The sequence below is a fragment of the Oncorhynchus clarkii genome, chromosome 21 (genome assembly GCF_045791955.1).
Source record: "Oncorhynchus clarkii lewisi isolate Uvic-CL-2024 chromosome 21, UVic_Ocla_1.0, whole genome shotgun sequence".
Classification (NCBI taxonomy): Eukaryota; Metazoa; Chordata; class Actinopteri; order Salmoniformes; family Salmonidae; genus Oncorhynchus; species Oncorhynchus clarkii.
In genome coordinates this window covers 50,367,127-50,375,460 of record NC_092167.1, presented here as the reverse complement: position 1 = coordinate 50,375,460, position 8,334 = coordinate 50,367,127, and positions in this window count along the sequence as shown.

Here is an 8,334-nt window from a genome sequence, read left to right as displayed (position 1 = left end):
TCTCCTGCCCCCCTCGTGTCCCGTGTGAAACCGCTCCCGTCCATCCAGCCATCTTCTCCCATTCATCACGACCACCACCCAAGTCCCATCTCATTACAATGTCTGTTACCGTGACCACCACCCAAGTCCCATCTCATTACAATGTCTGTTACCGTGACCACCACCCAAGTCCCATCTCATTACAATGTCTGTTACCGTGACCACCACCCAAGTCCCATCTCATTACAATGTCTGTTACCACGACCACCACCCAAGTCCCATCTCATTACAATGTATGTTACCACGACCACCACCCAAGACGCATCTCATTACAATGTATGTTACCGTGACAACCACCCAAGTCCCATCTCATTACAATGTCTGTTACCGTGACCACCACCCAAGTCCCATCTCATTACAATGTCTGTTACCGTGACCACCACCCAAGTCCCATCTCATTACAATGTCTGTTACCACGACCACCACCCAAGACGCATCTCATTACAATGTCTGTTACCATGACCACCACCCAAGTCCCATCTCATTACAATGTCTGTTACCGTGACCACCACCCAAGTCCCATCTCATTACAATGTCTGTTACCGTGACCACCACCCAAGTCCCATCTCATTACAATGTCTGTTACCACGACCACCACCCAAGTCCCATCTCATTGCAATGTCTGTTACCATGACAATCGAAACTGACAAGCAGTTTCAGTTCACCTGCAGGGCTCGATGACCTCGACCCAGACCTCCCTCCATAGACCCCCACTTAATCACACCTGTCAATCAACTCAGAAGGCGGGCCTATCACCCCATAGACCAGGGATGGGCAACTGGCAGTCCGACCCCCTTCTGAAGTCCCTCGGATTAAAATATATACTTTCTAAAAAACTTTTGGGGGGGGGGCTCAGTCGGGGTCTCAACTTACTGTTGCTAGGTAGAACAGTAGAATACACAACGTGCAATTTAGAAATGTGGCTGTGCATCAATCAATCAATCAATCAATCAAATGTATTTATAAAGCCCTTCGTACATCAGCTGATATCTCAAATTGCTGTACAGAAACCCATCCCAAAACCCCAAACAGCAAGCAATGCAGGTGTAGAATCACGGTGGCTAGGAAAAACTCCCTAGAAAGGCCAGAACCTAGGAGGAAACATAGAGAGGAACCAGGCTATGAGGGGTGGCCAGTCCTCTTCTGGCTGTGCAGGGAGGAGATAAGAGAACCTAGGAAGAAACCTAGAGATCAGCAGTTTCTCTCTTATATCAGTCACTGATAGTCAGTCAATTAGCACATGTCAGCTAAATTTTTTTTCTCTTCCGATTAATGAATGAGTCTAGTCAGCTAAATAAACTTTGTTATCATGGTCAAATTACCTCCGTAGATTTTGTTAGTCACTCTCACTCAGATATCATATTAAAAACTGAAAACATTTCTCTCCAACCTATCGCAAAACGTGTAGAATTGCTGGAAACTTGCTTTAAAACGGTAACATTTTCTCTACACCACATGGCACATTGTGTAGAATTGCATGAAATGAACAACAAAACATCTTGTTTGAATGTGGGTACGCATGATGAGTTCATGATGAGTTCAGATTGTGGCCCCCACCCCCATCAAAGTTGCCCATCCCTACCATTGACTCACACTCAATCACACCTGTCAATCAAATGAGAAGGTGGGCCAATCACCCCATAGACTCACACTCAATGACACCTGTCAATCAAATGAGAAGGTGGGCCTATAGCCCCATAGACTCACGCTCAATGACACCTGTCAATCAAATGAGAAGGTGGGCCTATAGCCCCATAGACTCACGCTCAATGACACCTGTCAATCAAATGAGAAGGTGAGCCAATCACCCAGTAGACTCCTAAAAAACTGAGCGAGAGACAAACATACACACAATCAGAGACATGGATAGGAAGGAGGGAAGGATGGATGGAGGGAGGAAGGGATGATTTGTTTAGAGATCAAAAGCCATTCTCTACCGGCTCACACGGTAGGGCGCGGCTCACACGGTAGGGCACGGCTCACACGGTAGGGCGCGGCTCACACGGTAGGGCGCGGCTCACACGGTAGGGCGCGGCTCACACGGTAGGGCGCGGCTCACACGGTAGGGCGCGGATCAGCTGGTAGGGCGCGGATCAGACGGTAGGGCGTGGCTCACACGGTAGGGCACGGCTCACACGGTAGGGCGCGGCTCACACGGTAGGGCGCGGCTCAGACGGTAGGGTGTGGCTCAGCTGGTAGGGCGCGGCTCAGACGGTAGGGCGCGGCTCACACGGTAGGGCGCGGATCAGATGGTAGGGCGCGGCTCAGACGGTAGGGCGCGGCTCAGCTGGAAGGGCGCGGCTCAGACGGTAGGGCGCGGATCAGATGGTAGGGCGCGGCTCAGACGGTAGGGCGCGGCTCAGCTGGAAGGGCGCGGCTCAGACGGTAGGGAGCAGATCAGACTGTAGCGCGCAGCTCAGACGGTAGAGAGCGGCACTTGCAATGTCAGGGATGTGGGTTTGATTCCCACAGGGAATCTATCCTGAAACTATCCTGTTGACAAGAACATGTCTGATTAAAATGACATCTTTATGACATCCCACCGAGACATCTTCCCTCTTCCAAGACTATCTGGGTCCTGTATGGCTCAGAGTATCTGGGTCCTGTATGGCTCAGAGTATCTGGGTCCTGTATGGCTCAGAGTATCTGGGTCCTGTATGATTCAAAGTATCTGGGTCCTGCATGGCTCAGAGTATCTGGGTCCTGTATGGCTCACAGAGTATCTGGGTCCTGTATGGCTCAGAGTATCTGGGTCCTGCATGGCTCAGAGTATCTGGGTCCTGCATGGCTCAGAGTATCTGGGTCCTGTATGGCTCAGAGTATCTGTGTCCTGTATGGCTCAGAGTATTTGGGTCCTGTATGGCTCACAGAGTATCTGGGTCCTGTATGGCTCACAAAGTATCTGGGTCCTGTATGGCTCACAGAGTATCTGGGTCCTGTATGGCTCAGAGTATCTGGGTCCTGTATGGCTCACATAGTATCTGGGTCCTGTATGGCTCAGAGTATCTGGGTCCTGTATGGCTCAGAGAGTATCTAGGTCCTGTATGGCTCAGAGTATCTGGGTCCTGTATGGCTCACAGAGTATCTGGGTCCTGTATGGCTCACAGAGTATATGGATCCTGTATGGCTCAGAGTATATGGGTCCTGTATGGCTCAGAGTATCTGGGTCCTGTATGGCTCAGAGTATCTGGGTCCTGTATGGCTCAGAGTATCTGGGTCCTGTATGAGTATCTAGGTCCAGAGAGTATCTGGGTCCTGTATGGCTCACAGAGTATCTGGGTCCTGTATGGCTCACTCACAGAGTATATGGGTCCTGTATGGCTCAGAGTATCTGGGTCCTGTATCTGGGTCCTGTATGGCTCAGAGTTTCTGGGTCCTGTATGGCTCAGAGAGTATCTGGGTCCTGTATGGCTCATAGTATCTGGGTCCTGTATGGCTCAGAGTATCTGGGTCCTGTATGGCTGGGTCAGAGTATCTGGGTCCTGTATGGCTGGGTCCTGTATGGCTAAGAGTATCTGGGTCCTGTATGATTCAAAGTATCTGGGTCCTGTATGGCTCAGAGTATCTGGGTCCTGCATGGCTCAGAGTATCTGGGTCCTGCATGGCTCAGAGTATCTGGTTCCTGTATGGCTCAGAGTATCTGTGTCCTGTATGGCTCAGAGTATTTGGGTCCTGTATGGCTCACAGAGTATCTGGGTCCTGTATGGCTCACAAAGTATCTGGGTCCTGTATGGCTCACAGAGTATCTGGGTCCTGTATGGCTCAGAGTATCTGGGTCCTGTATGGCTCACATAGTATCTGGGTCCTGTATGGCTCAGAGTATCTGGGTCCTGTATGGCTCAGAGAGTATCTAGGTCCTGTATGGCTCAGAGTATCTGGGTCCTGTATGGCTAACAGAGTATCTGGGTCCTGTATGGCTCACAGAGTATATGGGTCCTGTATGGCTCACAGAGTATATGGATCCTGTATGGCTCAGAGTATATGGGTCCTGTATGGCTCAGAGTATCTGGGTCCTGTATGGCTCAGAGTATCTGGGTCCTGTATGGCTCAGAGTATCTGGGTCCTGTATGGCTCAGAGAGTATCTGGGTCCTGTATGGCTCAGAGTATCTGGGTCCTGTATGGCTCACAGAGTATATGGGTCCTGTATGGCTCAGAGTATCTGGGTCCTGTATAGCTCATAGTATCTGGGTCCTGTATGGCTCATAGTATCTGGGTCCTGTATGGCTCAGAGTATCTGGGTCCTGTATGGCTCAGAGTATCTGGGTCCTGTATGGCTCAGAGTATCTGGGTCCTGTATGGCTCAGAGTATCTGGGTCCTGTATGATTCAAAGTATCTGGGTCCTGTATGGCTCAGAGTATCTGGGTCCTGCATGGCTCAGAGTATCTGGGTCCTGCATGGCTCAGAGTATCTGGTTCCTGTATGGCTCAGAGTATCTGGGTCCTGTATGGCTCATAGTATCTGGGTCCTGTATGGCTCAGAGTATCTGGGTCCTGTATGGCTCAGAGTATCTGGGTCCTGTATGGCTCAGAGTATCTGGGTCCTGTATGATTCAAAGTATCTGGGTCCTGTATGGCTCACAGAGTATCTGGGTCCTGTATGGCTCACAGAGTATCTACATAGATATTTTCTAGTTGCTCTACTTAAATGTCACACTCACTATCTCCTGTTTCTTCACTCCAGTAGTGTCCTGGTTTGCTCCCTATGACCCAGGACGACGTGAGACAGGACGACGTGACCCAGAACGACGTGACCCAGGACCACGTGACCCAGAACGACGTGACCCAGGACGACGTGACCCAGAACGACGTGACATCCAGCGTGACCCAGAAGGACGTGACCCAGAAGGACGTGACCCAGAACGACGTGACCCAGGACGACGTGACCCAGAACGATGCGACATCCAGCGTGACCCAGAACGACGTGACCCAGAACGACGTGACCCAGAACGACGTGACCCAGGACCACGTGACCCAGAACGACGTGACCCAGGACGACGTGACCCAGAACGACGTGACATCCAGCGTGACCCAGAACGACGTGACCCAGAACGACGTGACCCAGGACGACGTGACCCAGGACGACGTGACCCAGGACGACGTGACCCAGAACGACGTGACCCAGAACGACGTGACCCAGGACGACGTGACCCAGGACGACGTGACCCAGGACGACGTGACCCAGGACGACGTGACCCAGGACGACGTGACACATAGTGACCCAGAACGACTTGACACATAGTGACCCAGAACGACTTGACACATAGTGACCCAGAACGATGTGACACCCATAGTGACCCAGAATGACTTGACACCTAGAGTGACCCAGAACGACTTGACACCTAGAGTGACCCAGAACAACTTGACACATAGAGTGACCCAGAACGACTTGACAAAGAGTGACCCAGAATGACTTGACACATAGTGACCCAGAACGACGTGACCCCCAGGGTGACCCAGAACGACGTGACCCCCAGCGTGACCCAGGACGACTTGACCCAGAACGACGTGACACAGAACGGAGTTACCCAGAACGTGACCCAGAACGGCATGACCCAGGACGACGTGACCCCCAGCATTACCCAGGATGACGTGACCCCCAGCGTTACCCAGGATGACGTGACCCCCAGCGTGACCCAGGACGACGTGACCCCCAGCGTGACCCAGGACGACGTGACCCCCAGCGTGACCCAGGACGACGTGACCCCCAGCGTGACCCAGTACGACGTGACCCAGGATGACGTGACCCCCAGCGTGACCCAGGACGACGTGACCCCCAGCGTGACCCAGGACGACGTGACCCCCAGCGTGACCCAGTACGACGTGACCCAGGACGACGTGACCCCCAGCGTGACCCAGGACGACGTGAACCCCAGCGTGACCCAGAACGACGTGACCCCCAGCGTGACCCAGGACGACGTGACCCCCAGCGTGACCCAGAACGAGGTGACCCCCAGCGTGACCCAGGACGACGTGACCCCCAGCGTGACCCAGGACGACGTGACCCCCAGCGTGGCCCAGTACGACGTGACCCAGGACGACGTGACCCCCAGCGTGACCCAGGACGACGTGACCCCCAGCGTGACCCAGTACGACGTGACCCAGGACGACGTGACCCCCAGCGTGACCCAGGACGACGTGACGCCCAGCGTGACCCAGGACGACGTGACCCCCAGCGTGACCCAGTACGACGTGACCCCCAGCGTGACCCAGTACGACGTGACCCCCAGCGTGACCCAGGATGACGTGACCCCCAGCATTACCCAGGACGACGTGACCCCCAGCGTGACCCAGGACGACGTGACCCCCAGCGTGACCCAGGACGACGTGACCCCCAGCGTGACCCAGGACGACGTGACCCCCAGCGTGACCCAGGATGACGTGACCCCCAGCGTGACCCAGTACGACGTGACCCAGGACGAAGTGACCCCCAGCGTGACCCAGGACGACGTGACCCCCAGCGTGACCCAGGACGACGTGACCCCCAGCGTGACCCAGGACGACGTGACCCCCAGCGTGACCCAGGACGACGTGACCCCCAGCGTGACCCAGGACGACGTGACCCCAGCGTGACCCAGGACGACGTGACCCCCAGCGTGACCCAGGACGACGTGACCCCCAGCGTGACCCAGGACGACGTGACCCCCAGCGTGACCCAGGACGACGTGACCCCCAGCGTGACCCAGGACGACGTGACCCCCAGCGTGACCCAGGACGACGTGACCCCCAGCGTGACCCAGGACGACGTGACCCCCAGCGTGACCCAGGACGACGTGACCCAGGACAACGTGACCCCCAGCGTGACCCAGGACGACGTGACCCCCAGCGTGACCCAGGACGACGTGACCCCCAGCGTGACCCAGTACGACGTGACCCCCAGCGTGACCCAGTACGACGTGACCCCCAGCGTGACCCAGGATGACGTGACCCCCAGCATTACCCAGGACGACGTGACCCCCAGCGTGACCCAGGACGACGTGACCCCCAGCGTGACCCAGGACGACGTGACCCCCAGCGTGACCCAGGACGACGTGACCCCCAGCGTGACCCAGGACGACGTGACCCCCAGCGTGACCCAGTACGACGTGACCCAGGACGATGTGACCCCCAGCGTGACCCAGGACGACGTGACCCCCAGCGTGACCCAGGACGACGTGACCCCCAGCGTGACCCAGGACGACGTGACCCCCAGTGTGACCCAGGACGACGTGACCCCCAGCGTGACCCAGGACGACGTGACCCCCAGCGTGACCCAGGACGACGTGACCCCCAGCGTGACCCAGGACGACGTGACCCCAAGCGTGACCCAGGACGACGTGACCCCCAGCGTGACCCAGGACGACGTGACCCCCAGCGTGACCCAGGACGACGTGACCCCCAGCGTGACCCAGGACGACGTGACCCAGGACAACGTGACCCCCAGCGTGACCCAGGACGACGTGACCCCCAGCGTGACCCAGGACGACGTGACCCCCAGCGTGACCCAGTACGACGTGACCCCCAGCGTGACCCAGTACGACGTGACCCCCAGCGTGACCCAGGATGACGTGACCCCCAGCATTACCCAGGACGACGTGACCCCCAGCGTGACCCAGGACGACGTGACCCCCAGCGTGACCCAGGACGACGTGACCCCCAGCGTGACCCAGGACGACGTGACCCCCAGCGTGACCCAGGACGACGTGACCCCCAGCGTGACCCAGTACGACGTGACCCAGGACGATGTGACCCCCAGCGTGACCCAGGACGACGTGACCCCCAGCGTGACCCAGGACGACGTGACCCCCAGCGTGACCCAGGACGACGTGACCCCCAGTGTGACCCAGGACGACGTGACCCCCAGCGTGACCCAGGACGACGTGACCCCCAGCGTGACCCAGGACGACGTGACCCCCAGCGTGACCCAGGACGACGTGACCCCAAGCGTGACCCAGGACGACGTGACCCCCAGCGTGACCCAGGACGACGTGACCCCCAGCGTGACCCAGGACGACGTGACCCCCAGCGTGACCCAGGACGACGTGACCCCCAGCGTGACCCAGGACGACGTGACCCCCAGCATGACCCAGAACGATGTGACCCCCAGCGTTACCCAGGACGACGTGACCCCCAGCGTGACCCAGGACGACGTGACCCCCAGCGTGACCCAGGATGACGTGACCCCCAGCGTGACCCAGGACGACGTGACCCCCAGCGTGACCCAGGACGACGTGACCCCCAGCGTGACCCAGTACGACGTGACCCAGGACGATGTGACCCCCAGCGTGACCCAGGACGACGTGACCCCCAGCGTGACC